Source organism: Myotis yumanensis, unplaced genomic scaffold (assembly GCF_028538775.1).
Source record: "Myotis yumanensis isolate MYYU_CA2020_CCGP unplaced genomic scaffold, mMyoYum1.0.hap1 SCAF_3, whole genome shotgun sequence".
NCBI classification, from domain to species: domain Eukaryota; kingdom Metazoa; phylum Chordata; class Mammalia; order Chiroptera; family Vespertilionidae; genus Myotis; species Myotis yumanensis.
The window spans coordinates 153,318,390-153,337,755 of NW_027223754.1; the positions used below are offsets into that span (position 1 = coordinate 153,318,390).

At 44.4% G+C, this 19,366-nt stretch overlaps 1 pseudogene; it reads left to right on the top strand.

Annotated features, from left to right (window-relative positions):
* The first annotated feature begins 804 nt into the window (after nt 1-804).
* LOC139006376 (large ribosomal subunit protein uL1 pseudogene) lies at nt 805-18,794 on the top strand (annotated as a pseudogene).
* The last annotated feature ends 572 nt before the right edge of the window (nt 18,795-19,366 follow it).

Consider the following 19,366-nt stretch of genomic DNA (forward strand, 5'->3'; position numbering starts at 1 on the left):
CCTAGACAGAGGTAATTAGGGGCAATCAAGCTGGCAGGGGAGAGCAGTTAGGGCAAACAGGCTGGCAGGGGAGAGCAGTCAGGGGGATCAGGCAGGCAGGCAGGTGACTGGTTAGGAGCTAGGGTCCTGGATTGCAAGAGGGATGTCCAAGGGGTTCTGGATTGAAGAAGGTGCAGGCCAGGCTGAGGAAACCCCCCCTCTTATGCACAAATGTCATGAACCGGGCCTCTAGTCCTATATAATAAAAGCCTAATGTGCCAAAACCGGTTTGGCTCAGTGGATAGAGCATCGGCCTGCCGACTGAAAGGTCCCAGGTTCGATTCCGGTCAAGGGCATGTACCTTGGTTGCGGGCACATCCCCAGTAGGAGATGTGCAGGAGGCAGCTGATCGATGTTTCTCCCTCATCGATGTTTCTAACTCTCTATCTCTGTCCCTTCCTCTCTGTAAGAAATCAATAAAAAAAAATAATAATAAAATCATATATATAGCCAAAACCGGTTTGGCTCAGTGGATAGAGCGTCAGCCTGCGGACTGAAAGGTCCCAGGTTCGATTCCGGTCAAGGGCATGTACCTGGGTTGGGGGCACATCCCCAGTAGGAGATGTGCAGGAGGCAGCTGATCGATGTTTCTCTCTCATCGATGTTTCTAACTCTCTATCTCTCTCCCTTCCTCTCTGTAAAAAATCAATAAAATATATTTTAAAAAAAAATCATATATATAAAAATAAAGAAAGAAATAAAGAAAGAAAAGCCTAATGTGCTAAGTATCCGACTGTTTGTTCAACCATTCAATCAGTCAATATCATGCGCACTGACCACCAGAAAGCAGATGCTCCAACTGGTAGGTTAGCTTGCTGCTGGGGTCTGATGATTGGGACTGGACGAGACGGGCCAGACACGCCCTGGAGCCCTCCCTCGGTCTCTCCCCACCCCGATCGTGCACAGGTGGGATCCCTTGGTGTGGTCTGCCCCCTCTTGAAATCTGGGACCCCTCAGGGGATGTCAGAGAGCCAATTTCGGCCCAATCCCCATAGGCCTGGCTGAGGAACTCCACCAGGGCATCAGGCCTCTAGTAATGTCATAAGCTCATAGCCATAAGAATATGAAGGGAAACATATGTGAAGTATTTCCAAGAAAAGAAATTACATGACTTTGTTGAAGACTGATTATTGGGAATAAAGAGAAAAGGAGAGTAAGAGATGATACCAGAATTTTTCATACTTATGACTTTGTATTACTTGCTTTACATTTGATAGTTCCTTTAATCCTCATTACAACCCTGTGAGGTGGGAATTATTCCATTTCCACAGATAAGAAAACAGATGGTCAGAGAAGGTAACCACCTTGCAAAGTTCTTAAAGCTAGCCGGCCCAACTAGTTCTGCCTGAGTTAAAAAACCAATGCACTTCCCTAATCATCATGCTACCTTCCTTTGGAGGTTGGGAGAACATAATGCCTCCACCAAAGGGGAGAGAAATTAATTGGTCCCGTTTTGGACATGCTAGATTTGAGATTAACAGACTAGCAGCTATGTGGAGATACTTGGTATTAACTAATTGATTTTATATTTTTATTAAATCTTCTACAGTTTGACCTTATTATCAATGCATATTTTTGTGAAGAACGCTTTTTATTTAGCATTTCTTTTTTTTTCTTTTTTTTTTGGTAGGAAAATTTTTTCAGTAATTTTTTATTTATTAAATTTATTGGGGTGACATTGGCCAACATGATCATATAGGTTTCAGGTATGGGTTTCTGTATATTGCACCATGTGCCCACCACCCAAAGTCAAATCTTCTGTCACCATACATTAGGATTCCCTTCTCTCACCTGCCCACCCCCCTTAACAGTTCTTTAAACATGCTTAAATATAAGGACTAATGTGCAGGCAAAATTAATATATTTAAAATTTGAATAGAAATACTAACATTTCTTTAAACAGCATTTGGCCTACATTTGGGGCCACAGAAGTATGACTGCTTATGACATAAGGCAATAGTACTACAGACAGACTCATCCTAGGCGCACCCTCTGCCCCCTTCAAAAAGAGGCATCCAGATAGAAAATAGATAAAAAACCAAAACCTACTCAAAGAATCTAAACATAGTAAAGATTATTCTGTGAAAAAGAAAGGCATGTGGCTTCTTCCTCAGTCTCAAAGGCCAAAGGCACATTGGAAGAAACATATACCAGCCACTGGGAAACTGGTGGTGTCGCTTCCATTGGAAAAGAACATGCTCTCATTCATAGCACTCCTGAAACCCAGCACAGAAACTGAAACCACCTTCGGGGTGTTGTACATCTATTATTCTAAAACGATATTCTTTCCTCATCCTTCACAGACAGCATCACATCTCTTAGCCTGAAGGCAGACATCCGTAAATACAACCCAGACACTTTTGCTAGGTGAGTAATTGGTTTGTTTTGAGGAGAAACCCAAGTTATTCTGAAAAATAAAATAAAATAAAACCTTGACCGAGTCTGTTCCTGCTGGAGGATAGTATTGCAGCCACAAAACACCACTGCTAGAGCCGCCCCCCCCCCCCCACCCCGCTACTCCCACCACCACCCCCTCCCTCCCAGGCCATCTCTGCCAGGCTTGTCATTACCTTGCCTCAGGGTAATGCTCACATGGAAGAAAAACATGGAGGAAAATCTTTGATTTATAAATCTGTAACTATGGAACTAGAAAGTTTATCATATCCAGGAAATGTCTGGGGAGTAGTTATTACAGGAACTATTGGCCCTCTGGGAAATGGCAGGATTTCTCAGATTCAATTTTTGAGTATGAGCCAGAGGCAGATCCAAACCAAGAAAGATGGACTGGTGACTATAGAAAGACTCACTAACCTTTCTTCTCTTAGGAATATTTTCACCAAGAGCCCTGGTGGTTTTGATGATTTGTCTCATTGTTTACGCTTTAGTTTCTTAAATATGCAGCACAGTAATTACCCTGTTCTATCTAATCTGTTCATGAAGGTGGGCAGAATTCCACTTTTTTCTGTGACATCCCCTTGAAAATAAAATTTAAACTTCAACCTCATTCCTGGTCCTACCTTCGGTTGCAGCATAAAACCAAGCTACTGCACACTCAGTGGTCTCATTTGAGTCTTGGCACAAGCTGTTCCCACTGAGGTTAATTCTTACTCATCCTTCAAAATTCAGCTCCAAGTCATTGCTCAAACTGCCTTCTCTGGGCTCCCAACGCCCCTCTGAGAGGTCAGTCTCCTTCTGGGCTCCACAGCAGCCTGTGTTCACCCCTCCCACAGCAATGCCCCTGAGTCACGTTCTTCCACTCCTGTGCCCAGTACACCACTAGACCACAAGTTTTCTGAGGCCAGGCATGGTGTCTAGTTCTCTGGAATCCCCAAGATACCATCTTATATAATAAAACCCTAATATGCAAATCGACCGAACGGCAGAACAACCGGTCACTATGATGCGCACTGACCACCAGGGGGCAGATGCACAACACAGGAGCTGCCCTCTGGTGGTCAGTGTGGGAGCGCTGCTTAGCCAGAAGTCAGGCTCAAGGCTGTAGGCAGGCGGTAAGGAGTGAGGGGTCCCAGACTGCAAGAGAGTGCAGGCCGGGCTGAGGGACCCCCGCCCCCCCCCCCCCCCCCGCCCAGTGCACGAAATGTTGTGCACCAGGCCTCTATATATATTATAGTCACTAATAAAGGTTATGAAATGAATACATGAATCAATACAATCCAATACATACTTTAAAACAATGATCTGCTATTGGAAAATTAGTACAACCCAACCAGACACATCATAATGAGGTGTGATTTAAATGAAAAATTTTGCTTCTATAAAAGACTTCTGTTTCCAAACTTGCCCTCATCAGCCTTTTTCATTCTGCCACATAAAATGCTCTTCTTTCTGAACAAAAGCTATTGTGAGCACAGCCATGGATTACATCTCGGTTTTGATCCTCCCACTCACCTCCCCCCATGGCCCACTATGGCCATCGTAATCCACTTGCCATTCTCAGGGCATTGTGACCACTGCTTCCCAGAGCCAACACATAGGAAGCACTCAGTCAGTGTTTGTTTAATAAGAGAAAAAGGCCAAGCATCTTGTGACGTAGTAAAGCTTGTGGATTGCAACTAAGTGGGGAAATCTTAACTATATTTAGGTTCAATAAATATGCAAGGCACTGAGTTTGGTATGAGGAGAACAAAGATGAAGAAAGCATGGTCTCTCACAGAATTTACTGTATATTGAGGTAAAAGATACATAAGTAGATAACTTCTTTTTTTAAAGTGAATGCAGTAAAAGAAATTGAATAAAATAAAATAAAAGTTTGCATAGTTCAGAAAAGACTTCCTAGATCTAGAAGATGATTCTTGAAGGATGAGTCTTAAAGGATGAATAAGTCTCTCAGTTTAAGAAAGGGCAAAAGGCAACTAAAGGCACAGAGGCACAAAACAGTATGGCATAGGCTAAAAGCTACACGTGATATAAGCAAGGGGTGGTGGAGGCCTGAACGAGAGCAACCGTGATAGAGATGAAGAGAAGGGGATCAATTCAGGAAATAGATCAAGGACCAGCATCCTTGATGATGACAGAATTAGCAGGGAGAGGGAAAGAGAAGAAAGTAATGAGTAGATAAAGAAGAAGCAGGTTTGGGGTGGGATAGGGAAAAAATGAGTTTCAGTTTTAACATGTAGAGTTTCAATATATTGGGGACATCAAGTTGCTATTATAAGTAGTACATAGTCTGACATATAAGCAGATATATACAGCTGGCAGTGTGATATGCAACCCAGGCTCTTATAATCAGAGTCAGAAATCTAAGACCATAAGAGCAAATGAGTTTGCTTGAGGACCATATATGGAAGAAGAAGCCAAGAACCAAGAACAGAGCTCAGGGTCACAGAGAAAAGGCAAGGGAGGAATAGTGCAGGAAGATGATCAAAGAAAGCAGGATGTAATTGCATAACCAGCGGTGAGTAGTTCCTCCAAGTCAAGGCCAGAGAGTTTGAAAGAAAAAGAAATCAAGAGTGATCATTACAGCAGAGGGTCCAAAAAGATAAGAACAGAAAAGTAATCGTTGGATGTGGCCAAATACATGCCATTGGGCTGACGTGTATGTCGGCAGGGAGGCTTCAGTGGAATGATGGAGGCTGAAGCCAAATTGCAGACAAGGGGTAAGTGAAAGGCAGGTGAGGAAGGGGAGGCAGGGAGTGCAGGACAGCTCCCACAGAAGCCTGAGTGAGAAGGGAAGAAAAGAAATATGGTAATATTGGGGTGGGCAAGGAAGAGAAATAGTGGTTCCAGAGTCATAAGAAAAATTATATTAGGGTGGGAGAGTTATAAGCATATTGGAAACTAGGAGAAGCCACTGAAAGAGAAAAGGTGGAAGACAAAGCAAGCACACTAAACATGGCCTCCTTGTTGCCTTGCATTGTGTCTATTGCATTGTGTCTATTTCTTTTCTTCTCCCCCAGCACAGTGCCTGACACAGAGGTAACCAATGTCTGCCAAATGAATACATGTGTGAGTAAATGATGAAGCAACATCCAGAGGAATCCTGCAGAGAATGGTCAAGGGAATAGGGTGTGAGACTGACCTCCCACAAGAAAAGAAACACTTCATTCTCTGAAACAGAAAGATAGGCAGGGGGGAATGGATTTCCAGGTCAGAGCTTTCTGACATGGATAGATTAATTTTGCAGATTGGTGAATGCAAGTATTTTAAATCATCTAATTAATTATTATGAGTTATTGTTTTATTTACTGGTTTAACACTTCTCCAATGAACATTTTCAGGAAGGTAAACTACTGGTATATTCTTTCTGGTCAGTGGTCTATGTATTTTTCTATCATATCACTCCTTAAAAGACAATAAGCCCCTTAAGAACATGAATCTTGACTTTTTTAACTTATTTTTTTAAGAGAAGTTTTAGGCTTACAACCAAATTGAGAAAAGGGTAGGGAGATTTCCTATATATGAAATGCCCCCACATATGCACAGACTCCCCCGTTATCAATATAATTCACCAGAATGGTATACTTTTAAACCAAGAATGAGACATCTTAATCATCCAAAGTCCATAGTTTATCTTAGGGTTCATTCTTGGTATTGTACATTCAGTACTTGTAGACAAGTGTATGGTGACATATATTTATCATTATAGTATCATACAGAGTATTTTCACTGCCCTAAAAATCCTCCACTATCTCCCTATTCATCTCTCCTCTTCCTCACTCCTGGCAACTACTGATCTTTTCATTGACCCTATAGTTTTGCCTTTTCCAGAATGTCATATGGTGGGAATCATATCATTTGTAGCCTTCTCAGACTGGCTTCTTTCACTTAGTAACATGAAATTAAGGTGCCTCCATGTCTTTTTGTGCCTTGATAGCTTGACTTTTTTATTTTTTTATTCCTTACAACACTTTACACAGTTTGGGGTATATGAAAGGTATTCAATAAGGCTCATTAAATTCATTAACATGAAACTACTAACAGCCAAAGCAATGCGCTTGTATTTGTTTCAAACCTCTGGGTAAAATGGACTATATTACTATTCTAGAGACCCAGTGCATGAATTTGTGCATGGGTGTGGTCCCTCAGCCTGGCAGGCAATCGGGGCCATCTCACCCAGTCCCAATTGCGGCCGGCCGGGGGGTGGGGGGGGAGGGACTGCGGGAGGTTGGCCAGCCACGGGAGCTTGGCTGTGGGAGCACACTGACCACCAGGGGGCAGCTCCTGCATTGAGCGTCTGCCCGCAGTGGTCAGTATGTGTCATAGCTATCAGCCAGTCATTTGGTCATCCAGTCAGTTGCTTAGGCTTTTTTTTTTTTTTTTAAATCTTTATTGTTCAGATTATTACATTTGTTCCTCTTTTTTCCCCCCATAACTCCCCTCCTTCCAGCTTCCACCCCACCCTCCACCCTCACTCCCCACCCACTGAGTTCATCCATAGGTGCATGATTTTTGTCCAGTCTCTTCCCGAATCTCCCATTCCCCTTTCCCCCCCAAGAATAGTCAGTCCATTCCCTTTCTATGTCCCTGATTCATTATAGTCACCAGTTCATTCTGTACATCAGGTTATTTATTCACTTGATTCTTAGATTCATTTGTTGATAGATGCATATTTGTTGTTCATAATTTGTATCTTTACCTTTTTCTTCTTCCTCTTCTTAAAGGATACCTTTCAGCATTTCATATAATACTGGTTTGGCGGTGATGAACTCCTTTAGTTTTTCCTTATCTGTGAAGCTCTTTATCTGACCTTCAATTCTGAATGATAGCTTTGCTGGATAAAGTAATCTTGGTTGTAGGTTCTTGGTATTCAGCACTTTGAATATTTCTTGCCATTCCCTTCTGGCCTGCAAAGTTTCTGTTGAGAAATCAGCTGACAGTCGTATGGGTATTCCCTTGTAGGTAATTGAGCCTCTTTCTCTTGCTGCTTTTAAGATTTTCTCTTTGTCTTTTGCTCTTGGCATTTTAATGATGATGTGTCTTGGTGTGGTCCTCTTTGGATTCCTTTTGTTTGGGGTTCTCTTCGCTTCTTGGACCTGTAAGTCCATTTCTTTCACTAGGTGTGGGAAGTTTTCTGCCATTATTTCTTGAAATAGGTTTTCAATATCTTGCTGTCTCTCATCTTCTGGGACTCCAATGACTCTGATATTAGTCCGCTTAAAGCTGTCCCAGAGGCTCCTTACACTATCTTCACACTTTCGGATTCTTTTTTCATTTTGCTTTTCCAATTGGGTGTTTTTTGTCGAATCTTTGGTTTGATTCTTGCACTCCTCTGGTCTGCTATTGGGTATAATATTCTTTATTTCAGTCCGTGTATGCTTACTTTCTAATTTCTTTATCGTAGCATCGAGGGTCTCATTAGTTTTCGTGAGGCTCTGCACAAATTTATGGCAAGCCCTCAAAATTGCGATTCTTAGCTCCATATCCTCCATTTCTGTCATGTTTTTTTGTCTCCGAATCTTTTATGCTTTCTTGGTGCACCCCCTTGTGGTCTCTGTGCGCAGTCTTGTTCTAGCGAAGCCTTAATTGTTGTACTTAACACTAGAGGGATTTGACCATCAGGCCGACTGGCGGTGGAAATCAGCTGTGGGAAAACTTCAGTCCTCAGGGGAGGTGCTAGTCCAGCCCTTGCCTGAGGCGGTGGGCAAATGGTTGTGCGCAGGGTTTGGGCGGGGCGGGCTCAACAGGGCGGGGGGGGAGGGAGCAGCTATGGCCGCTCTCAGTCCATCCCCAGGGGCTCTGCCTCTCTGTCCCAGCAATCGCTGCAAACCTCGGAGGGGCCGTAGCCAGACAGTCCCGCTTCTCCCGTTTGAGTCTGGGTCCCTAGAGACTCGCCCGGATCTGTAGCCCAGAGTCTGAGATTCACTCCTGATTGAAAACGACAATCGCGCCCTCAGCTGCCAGCCCGCTTTGCGCGCGCACCCTCACCACCGCACCGCCGTACCTTTAAATTTTCCACACTGCGCCTCCGCTGAGCGTCGGAATGCTGTTGTTTTTGCTTCTAGTTGAAGAGACTCTCCTCAGCCAGCCTTCCCGTGATTCTGGTTGATGTCCGCTCCGACTTTTAGTTGTATTTTTGAAGTGGTTGTCCACGGCGGCAGTCTCCGGTGTTTTACCTATGCTGCCATCTTCCTCTCTGAGTTGCTTAGGCTTTTATATATACAGATAGGCTTTCAAGTACTACAAACATTAGGATTATTTATAGATTTTGACAGTCAGGATGTCATTCATCAAGATATTATGTATGTCACTATATAACACATATTTTACCAGAATTTGCTTTCAAATTGATAATGGAATGAACTGAAAGTGCTTCTTGAAAACATCTATGCCCTGGTTCTCCTTCAAATGCTCCACCATTAGCATTTAGGGCATGTCACTGAAAGGGAAATGTTTTCAACCTTCTCAAACCCCTGACCATTCCCAGATCACATCACACCTCCGTGCCCTACCCTCTCTGCTTGAAACTCTCTTCCACTTGTATTCACCTGGCCAACTTCCACTCATCCTTCAAGATCCAGTTCAAATGCCAATTTAGTTACAAAGTTTTTCAAATCCCATGTCTCACCCTACAGTGATTATTTCTTTATTATGAAACTAATCTGCTGTATTCTAATAACTAATCAGATGAGTTCACCCAAGCATGCCTTTTCATGTTTGTATCCCTAATACCTATCACACACCTAGGCGTGGTCCCAGGGTGGAAGATGTAAAGGTGGTGTGTGGGGAGCTGGCACGGCCATGGCATACTCAGCCCCAGGGCACCTTATGTGCCATGCCAGCTCAGCCTGGTTCAGTGACCCTGAGTGGGGGTGGTGAAAGGCTTAGAAAAGACAGATATGAGAATGAAAGCTGGGTCTCGGTGGGACGCTGCTTCCCTGATGAGGAGACAGCGCCAGCGCCCACAAGCCGTGTCTTTATTTTATATAGCAGAGGCCACAAGGCAAAGTAAGGGCGTGATCAAGTTATTTACAACATTCTCGTGGTTTCAGTCCCACTCAACTACATGCACCTGAACTCTATCACTCAGGCACGTGGGGCCACGTGTTCGGACCACAGGTTCAAGCTTACAGCTATAGCTATTGGCTAATTGTGCTGGGAGGGCTCTGCCATCCAAGCTGGGACTTGCACGTGGCAATGAGAGGACTGTGCCCTCTGAGTAGTCCAAGGCTTGAACCTGTCCAAAACACTCTGGCCGCGCCCTACAGTGGTGAAAAGTGCTTGAGTTCAGGTTATATTTTGAAGATAGAGCCAATGGGATTTCGTGATATCAAATGGATGTACGTAGTGTATAAAAGAAAGAGAGAAGCCAAGGCTGGCACTAAGGTACAGGCCCTGAGCAACTACAAATTCAGAGGTTCTGTTAACGGATATGGGGAAGACTGTGGGAGGAGCAAGGCGGGCATTCAGTTTTAATTTGAGATGCCTATTAAGTGCCCAAGTGGAGGGGTTGAGGAGGAAGTTTCAGGGGAAAGGTCTGCATCCTATAAATTTGGAAATCATTGGTATATAGGTGCTATTTAAAGCCATGAGCCTAGATGAAATCTCCAAGAGATAAATATAAGTAAACAAGAGAAGAGGTCTGAGACCTTAGGCACTCCAACGCCAACATGGGCAACTCCAACATTCACAACGTGTGAAGAAGGAGGTAGACTCTAGGGGAAACCAGGAATGCAGCACTTGGTGTCCTTGACAGTTAAGAGGGAAAAGTGTTTCAAAGAGGAGAGAGTGGTCTCTCTCTCTGGAAAGTTCGCTGACTGGATTTAGGGAAGAGGAGGTCACTGATAACCTTATATAATTGTTTGGCAGAACAGTGAGAGTACAAGTCTTATTGGATAATGGGAGAAGAGACCTCAGGGACAGTGTGTGTAGACAACTCTTTAAAAAGAGTTTTGCTGTAAAAAGGAGTAGAGAAATGACACAGTAGCTAGAGGGGAGCCACCAAAGGCTTTGTTTGGCTTGTATATTTGTTTTTAAGATGGGAACTATTTTGAAATGTTTCATATTATTAAGGATGATCTATCTAGCAGAGAGGAGGAAATTAATAATTCTGGAGAAAGAACCTTACAGAGGTCCTAATTACTCGATAATCAATAAGCAATGTCTTTGAGGGGTTTAGGATTTATTGGATCTAGGAGATAAGTGGAGGACTGAGCTGACATAGAGCGGGAACAGAGAGTAACCGGAAGGAGAGTGGAGCATGGTAACCAGCAGGTTGGCAGGTGGACAAGTTCTCTTCTAACTCCTCCTAATTTCTTAGTAAAATGTCACTGGACAGCAGTGAGAAGATGAGGAGGTGATACAAATTTAAGGAGAGAAGATGTGAAATAATTGTATACCTTTAACTTTTTTTTTTAGCACAAAATGCATCTTACATCCTAATCCAGCACACATGCACATATAAATATGTGTATATACAACTGAAACAAGCATTTCCTGAAATAATATTTACCCTTATTATATGCTGTGCACTCTATTAAGTTTTAGTCTGCTCTCATCTGTTCAGTTTTTTAAATGCACAGTTTGAAACTTGATGAATAAATGGTCTAGAAAAGTGGAAGAAGGAATGGAGTAGGAAGATAAAGTAGACGGCCAGGCAGCAGGACGGGTCCCTGCGAGGTGAATGGCGATAATTTCCCTTGAGCCCACTAGTCATGGCTGTGGGTTTTATCCAGTCATGTTCAGCTGCCAGGAGGCAGGCATGGAGTAAGCAGATAATTAGATCTAACGAGGATTGGGGTTTTCCAGACACAAGGACATCCCAGAGTTGGCAAGGGAGTTAATGTAATGTCAAAGCATGGAACTCAGGCCAGGCAAGGCTGTAAAATGAGGGAGGTTGAGGGGACAAAAATGTAGTCAAATCTATGAATTGAAGATCTGGTGGGTTAGAAAAGTGAGCCAGGGCCTCAGAGGGAGTGAGCTAGAAAGACAGGAATGTGGGGGTTGGAAAGTGGGTGCTTGGATGAGGTTAATGTTGCTTTGGTAAACACAAGGGCAAGGGTATGACCCTGAGAGAGAATGACTGAGATAAGGAAAGGGACAAGATCCCTGGACAAGAGGAGGTTAAGGAACCAAGAGCATTAAGTGTTGAAAGGATCATTTATCTGGATGCTGAAAAGCTAAAATTGTCACAGGAATTTTAAGAGGAAATGGCAGTGAACCAGAAGCTAAAAATATTAAAGAAATTAAGAGAAGGGACAGGAAGTAGATGACTGCGGCAAGCAGGGGTTGTGGAATAGTCTGAGGCAAGGACTTCAAAGTTGGAGTTTTCTGGAGATGGAAGGGAGAATGGTGGGGATGGCATGGGAGCTGGCAGGCACCTCCCACCCCTCCCGCCAGTGGTATGAGGGCGAGGGCGCGGGAGGGAACACAGCAAGAGAGAGGGCCGAGGGGAAGCAGGGTCCTCATGAAGAGCCGGGTTTCTACTGAGCAAAATCCTAAAGTGAATATTCAGAGAAGTGAAGGCCTTAAGAATTCTGCATGTGGCAGATCCTGAGTTCCAGAGAGCACAATGAAAGGTTTCCAAAATGGGAAGGGGAGAGAAATGAGCCCAGTTAACAGATATACAGAGCCACATGAGGAGGAGCATCCAGTTAACTGACTCAAGAAAGGAAACTAAGTAAATCAATTACTTTAATTAATTATCACTATGCTGTGTTTACATGAGTGCCAGGCCTTTTAAACTAAGTGATGGGGGGAATTGCTTTGATTCTATTGTCCTTCAGAAGGTGTCAGCATAGTTAGCATTCATGGTACACTCTTTACCACATTTTAACCTCTCATTCTCTTTTAAACAGATTTTCTCATTCTTTAATGTTCTTAGTTCTTTGACCCAGAAATAAATGCAACAAAATTTAACCATCTAGTTGAATTCGGTAGAGAGTAAAACCTTTCCACTTGACATTAATTAAATAACCAAATGATTTAAATTTTCTGTTAGAAAACTATTGGACACTAAAATCTTGGTACCAATTAATACTTCAAAGAAAATCTAAGCTTATTACAGAGTTCCCACAGAACCACCTAAAATTCACCCAAGGACATGGAAAAATTCATCCAAAATATGTTGAACCTTTGCTTTGTGTACACTGTGAACAAAATGCAACATGGGCTCCACCCACTGGACATTTCATGTTACTGCAATGTTACCTTTTAACTGGCTAATCAAGGTTTTCATTCATTCAACATTAATTATGGGTAAATATTATTTATTGATTGTCTTTGATATGCCAAGCATTATTATATGTCCTTGAGATATAATAGTGAACACAGAAGACAAAAATTTCTGTTCTCATGGAGCTTATATTTTAGTTTCTAAAATTTCTCATTTTGTTCATAATAAATTACAGGCCATCCTATATAATAAAAAGCTAATATGCTAATTAGACTGAACAGCAGAACGACTATCCAGACGACCTTCTGGACGAAGCCAAGGCTGCAAGGGCCAGCTGAGGCAGCTGGGGATGTGAGGACTGAGCCCCTTACACGAATTTCGTACATCAGGCCTCTAGTATCTGTATAACAGGTATCCTAGATAAGGCTGAGTGAACCCTAAGACTTTAGAAACTTGATGGATGAAATAAAAATAAAAAGTTTTTAATTAAATGTTACAAAATAATATTTTTTCTAACTATAGAAACATCAATTCATCCTTAAGGTAGGTGTTCTCTATGGTAATAAAAATATATATCTTGTGTGTCCACTACTCCCTTGAGTTTTTTTAATATAAAATTTTATTAATCTACTACATATTCATCATTTGTTTCAATTTAGTTATTTTTCTTTTTTTTATTTTTTTATTTTAATAATTTTTATTTCTTAAAGTATTACAAAGAGTATTACATATGTCTCCTTTTTCCCCCCCTTGACATTCCCCCGGCCCCAACCCCCCGCACCCCCCGCCCCGTGTCTTGTGTCCATTGGTTAATCTTATATGCATGCATATAAGTCCTTCAGTTGGTCTCTTAATCCCCCCCCAACCCTCCCCAGGCTTCCCACTGTAGTTTAACATTCTGTTCAATGTTGCTCTGCTTCTGTATCTACCCCTGTTCATCAGTCCATACTGGTCCCCTTTATTTGTCCCAACCTCACTGGAGTAGTCTCAACCTCACCAGGGCCGTCTGAGCCTCACCAGGGCCGTTTCAACCTCACCGGGGTCGTCCCTACCACACCGGGGCCGTTTCAACCTGACCGGGGTTGTCCCTACCACACCGGGGCCGTTTCAACCTGACCAGGGTTGTCCCTACCACACCAGGGCTGTTTCAACCTGACCGGGGTTGTCCCTACCACACCGGGGCCGTTTCGACCTGACCAGGGTCGTCCCTACCTCACGGGGGCCGTTTCAACCTCACCGGGGTCGTCCCTACCACACCGGGGCCGTTTCGACCTGACTGGGGTCGTCCCTACCTCACGGGGGCTGTTTCAACCTCACCGGGGTCGTCCCTACCACACCGGGGCCGTTTCAACCTGACCGGGGTTGTCCCTACCACACCAGGGCTGTTTCAACCTCACCGGGGTTGTCCCTACCACACCGGGGCCGTTTCGACCTGACTGGGGTCGTCCCTACCTCACGGGGGCCGTTTCAACCTCACCGGGGTCGTCCCTACCTCACGGGGGCCGTTTCAAGCTGACCGGGGTTGTCCCTACCACACCGGGGCCGTTTCAACCTCACCGGGGTCGTCCCTACCACACCGGGGTCGTTTCGACCTGACTGGGGTCGTCCCTACCTCACGGGGGCTGTTTCAACCTCACCGGCGTCGTCCCTACCACACCGGGGCCGTTTCGACCTCACCGGGGCCATCCCGACCTCACCGGGGCCATCCCAGCCTTACCAGGGAAACAGGAAGTTTGGCCCTCTGTCCCCTGCCGGCGGCTCCCCACTAGACAAAATCTCCAGGCGTTCCTGGTGGTTGAACATCCAGCACTCCTGCCCTCCACCAAGTGCACAGACTGCCTGTCTGCTGTCCCCCAGCGCCCCACAAGAGACTGGGACCAGTGGGCATGTTTGTGGGCTTGCTGGTACAGCAGTTCCACAGTGCCGGCCGAGTCAGGCCCAGCCCTGGCCGGCCCCGGACCCAACTCTGCCCCCCGATTGCGTCCCTCCCAGATGTAAGGAGCTGAAATCTGCAGCCTGCTGGGATGGGCTCTGAACTTGGTGCCTCTGCACATCCTACTCAGTCTCAGTGCGCTTCTTTCTATGCGAGGAGTTGAAATCTGCAGTTTGTTGGGTTGGGCTCTGTACTTGGTGTCACATCCTACTCAGTCTCAATGTTCTTTCTCTCCTTCCAGTTGTAGAGCTTCCACTGGGCCAACTTTCTCATGGTTCTGTATGATAGGTGTTTGTCTGATATTTGGTAGTTTCGATGTTGTTGTGTGAGGTAGCACGCACAGGTCTCTTCCTTATGCCGCCATCCTGGTTCTCCTGGGTCTGCTTCTTGAGTGTGTCTCTCATGGCTGCGAGCAGTTGAAGTCTGCAATTTGTTGGGATAGGCTGCAAAAGCGCAGGTGGGTCTTTTTGTGCACCTGGCACAGCTTGGATGGGGATGTAAATTGATTAGGGCTGAGACTCAGGGAGTCGCCATGGCGGAGCAAATAGCACTGGCTGAGTCTCCGCGGCCCCTTGAATCTCTGCCAGGGCTTTGTGTCCCCCAGTGCCGGCGAGCAGCTGTGCAACAGAGTCTCCCTCGCTTTCTGATGGCTGCAAGGCCGTGCTGCCTCTCCCCGTAGGGTCTGGTGCCTCATGATCCCGCCTGAACCAGCTCAGTGGATTTGAAAGTTTGCAAAAGCAAAGGCGTTTCTACTTGTGAGTCTGGCACAGCCCAGATGGGAATGTAAATTGCGTAGGGCGGGGTCACAGGGAGTCGCCGGGGCGGAGACTCAGCGGCCCCTTGCCTATCCAGGACTCCAGGACTTTGCGTCCTCCAGTGCCGGCGAGCAGCCGAGCGCCAGAGCCTCCTTCGGTCTTCTGACCGCTGGAAGGCCGTGCTGTCTCTCGCCTTGGGGCCTGGGGCCTCAGAGACCCGCCCGAACCAGCTCAGTGGATTTGAGAGTTTGTAAAAGCACAGTCATTCCCTCTTGTGCCTCTGGCACAGCCCTGAGGGTAGGGCGGGGTCACAGGGAGTCGCCAGCGTGGAGGAAATAGCGATGGCGGCGTCTCCGCACCCCTCGCCTCCCCGGGACACCAGGACTTCTTGTCCCTCGGTGCCGGCGAGCAGCCGCGTGTCAGAGCTTCCCTCGCTCTCCGACCACTGCAAGGCCGTGGCCGCCTCTCCCTGTGGGATCTGGGGCCTCAGAGACCCGCCCCGAGCAAGCCCAGCGGATTCGAGGGTTCGTAAAAAACCGAGAATCCATTTGCAGCCCGCGTGGCGTGTGACTGCGTACCTCTGGTTTTGGTGCCTCCGTAGCTCCCACTCAGTCTCACTGCGCTTCTTTCTTTTCCTCCAGTTGTAGATCTCCCACTGGGCCAACTTCCCCATGGTTCTGAGTGGCGGTTGTTTACTTCATAGTTGATAGTTTCAATGATGCTGTGAGAGAGCAGCACACACAGGTCCGCTCCCTACGCCGCCATCTTGGTTCTCCCTCAATTTAGTTATTTTTCTTTTGCAAAAACAGTATCATGCTGTATGTGATCAGGGGATGGCTTTCTTTTGTATTTCACATTATATCACTAAGATTCTTCATGTTGTGAATGTGACACAGTTCATTTACCCACTCTTCCACTGGCAGGTACCCTGGTCCTTTCCAGGTTTTTCCTGCTTAAATAGTATTGCTATGAGCATGCTGTACATGTTCCAGGTGTATATGCATCAGAAATGGTCTTAGCTATATACTAGGATAGAATTGCTGAGTCATGGGCATGAACATGTTCGATTTTCTTAACGATAACAATGCACTTTTTTAGAGTAATAGTAACAAATTATGCTCCCTCCAGAAATGAATAATGGATCACTTGAAATGAAATCCTGTCCAAAACTTGATATTTTCAGATTTTTAAATTTGGGGCAGTTAACAAAATGGTACCTCACTGTAGTCTTGATCAGTACTGTGGATGATCAGAAATTTATCATCATGGCTCTGTTGCTTACATGTATGCCCTCCTGTGTAAAATGTTTATTCATTTCCCCATCATTCTTAGGTTGTGGCATTTATGCTTTCCTTATTATTTGGAGGAATTCCTAATATATTCTTTTAACTCTTTGCTTTAAAATAAGTTAAACTTATAGAAAAGTTGAGAGAAAAATACAAAGCATTTCTATAGTATATATTCTTCACCCACTTCACAGCTATTAGCATGTTACCACATTTTCTTTCTCATCCTCTTCTCTATTTCTTTCTCTCCTTCTTTCTCTCTTCCTGCATGTATGTATGTGTGTGTAATTTTTTCTCTGAACCATTTCAGAGAGTAATTTTCAAACATGACATTCCATTATTTATCAATACTTTAGTGTGTATTTCCTAAAAACAATGATAGACTCCTAATGGTTAAGCACAACTATCAAAATCAAGAGAATGGCACTGATATAATATTATCATCAAATTCACACACTCCATTCGAATTTTGCCAATTGTCCCAAGTTTCTTTCATGGGCCTGGACATCACCCAGGATCACAGTCTGCATGTAGTTGTCATGTCTCTTCAGTCTTCTTCAATCTGGAACAATTCCTTCATCTTTTGTCTTTTCATGATCTCAACACTTTTGAAAAATACAGACCAGTTATTTAGTAGAATGTCCCTCATTTGGAATTTGTCTGGTGTTGCCCCATAATTAGCTTTACATTATGCATTTTTGGCCAGAATATCACAGAAGCGATTCTATGTCACATATGGAGGCACACGATGTTGATTTGTCCCTGTACTGGTGAAGTTAACTTTTATGAACTTGTTAATTTGGTGTCTTCCAAATATCTCTACTATAAAGTAATGTAATAAGTATCTTGAACTTATTGATATCTAATTAGTAAGTATTCAGGGTGCAGTAAGTCCTCAGTGGCATCATAGGTTCTGTGACTTTAAGCAAAATGACATGTAACAAGACAAATTTAATTAACCATAGGCTAATTGGTTTAAACAAGAGTGAAGTGCCTATGGCATCTCATCAATGTTATTCCTAAAAAACATCATTCAAGGACTTGATATTATGTAAATATCTACCCCCTATTCACCTTCAATGTTTACAACATTGTCAATCACAGCTTCACATTAAGTTCTAATATCTGATACTTCAGAAGTATCTTGGCTATTTTGGGCCCTTTATTCTTCCATACAAATTGTGAAATCAGTTTAGCAAGTTCCATGATTTTGATTCAATTGCTTTGAAACTATAATTCAAGTTAGGGAAAATAGGCATCTTTATGATATTACCTTCCTTCCCATTAACATGATATGTCTCTCCATTTACTTGGGATCTCTTTTATATCTCTCAGTTAAGTTTTATTACTATTTCTGTTGAGGTTTTCTTGGAGAAAGACCTCAAGGCATTTGAACAACTAGTTTCAAGAGCTGTAGAGCTGAAATTTGGGACAGAAAGGATATGAATGTATAACCTTTATCTTGGACTAGAAGTGAGCCTAGACTGAACTGGGCTGGGTTCAGCTGAACTTGAAGTGAATATTGAAATCACGTGACAAGTATTTAAGCTTGACGGTGAGCTCTTTTCTCTGGTGGCACCCTCCAGAAGCGGTGGGGGTCGTCCTGTGCAAGAAGTCTTACACGGGAACCAGCACGAGCGCAGAAGTGTTTGCAGACAGAGGAACTGCAGATCAGTTTGAAGAACTGTGATCCTCAGAGGGACAAACACTTCTCGGGCACCATCACCCACTCCCCACCCCAAGTTCTCTGTATGTGTTCTTGGGGCGGGGGAGGGGAGGCAGTTGCACTATGACAAGGCCAAGCAAGGCCATGGATATCCCCCATATGGACACAGAAGAAACGCAACAAGAATAAGAAACTGGTCAAGAAGCTGGCCAAGAAGTATGATGCCTTTTTCAGTCTTCAATCAAGCAGATCCCACAAGTCCTGGGCCCAGGCCTGCATAAGCTAGCAAGTTCTTGTTCTTGCTGATCCACAGTGAGAGCATGTGGACAAAGTCAAGGAAGTGAGATCCATGATCAAGTTCCAGATGAAGAGGGTTCTGTGCCTGGCAGTGGCCGTTGGTCACGTGAAGATGACAGATGATGAGCTCATGTTCAACATCCCCTTAGCTGTCAGTGTCCTGGTGTCATTGCTCAACGAGAACTAGTGGAACATCCAGGCTTTATGCACCAAGAGCACCATGGGCAAGCCTTATCACCTGTCGTAAGGTACAGCTTAATAAACCATACTACTATAAAAAAAAAAAAGAAAAAAAAAGGTTGATGGTAAAATGTGTTTCACTTTAGATACTTCTAATGGAGTTGAAGTACCCACCACTTCCTCCCCCTCTCCTGACCTGAGGCCAGTGTTTCGCTTCCCCTCTTGAGAAGTCAGTAGGAGCTGGAGTGGACAGAGAGACTGTTAAGATTCAGGAGAAACCTGAGGAAGAAGAAGGACCTCGGGCCAGAATTCTATTGTCCTGTGGGGAAGATGGCAGCATTGAGCACTGGGGACTGTGGAAGAGGATTGTGGGAGGAGATATTTAGGAAAGTAAGCAACACTCAAGAAGAATAAGGGATGGGCCATTATTCCATAAGCATCCCATTGTCACAAACCCACCCATTATAAATTACAACCCACAGGCATGTCCCTACCAGCAGACTAAGAGATCATAAGGCAAAATCCCCTTGTTTCTGCTACTGAAGACATGGTTACCCACCAAAGCCAGAGTAGAAAAAAAGTTTCATGCAAAATGGAAAGGAGAAACCTTGCTAATGAGCTATAAATTCAATGACTAAC